The sequence below is a fragment of the Epinephelus lanceolatus genome, unplaced genomic scaffold (assembly GCF_041903045.1).
Source record: "Epinephelus lanceolatus isolate andai-2023 unplaced genomic scaffold, ASM4190304v1 scaffold98, whole genome shotgun sequence".
Taxonomy (NCBI): domain Eukaryota; kingdom Metazoa; phylum Chordata; class Actinopteri; order Perciformes; family Serranidae; genus Epinephelus; species Epinephelus lanceolatus.
In genome coordinates, this window is record NW_027556880.1 from 19,440 (window position 1) to 20,000 (window position 561).

Here is a 561-nt window from a genome sequence, read left to right on the forward strand (position 1 = left end):
CTCCTCTCCCCTCTCTGGGGGAGACTCTCACCGTCCCAGGCCTCATTCTCCCACCTCCACCCAGCACTGGAGTAAGATCTTAGGGGACACTTTAATCCCTGTACCACCCTCACTTCACCCAGCTCTCTGGCTCTCTGTCTCCCTCCCTCCTCTCTCCCCTCTCTGGGGGAGACTCTCAACCTCCCAGGCCTCATTCTCCCACCTCCACCCAGCGCTGGAGGCAGGCATTAAAGGGGGAATTAATCCCCTGTGTTCCACCCTCACTTCACCCAGCTCTCTGGCTCTCTGTCTCCCTCCCTCCTCTCTCCCCTCTCTGGGGGAGACTCTCAACCTCCCAGGCCTCATTCTCCCACCTCCACCCAGCGCTGGAGGCAGGCATTAAAGGGGGAATTAATCCCCCGTGTACCACCCTCACTTCACCCAGCTCTCTGGCTCTCTGTCTCCCTCCCTCTCCTCTCCCCTCTCTGGGGGAGACTCTCACCGTCCCAGGCCTCATTCTCCCACCTCCACCCAGCACTGGAGTAAGATCTTAGGGGACACTTTAATCCCTGTACCACCCTC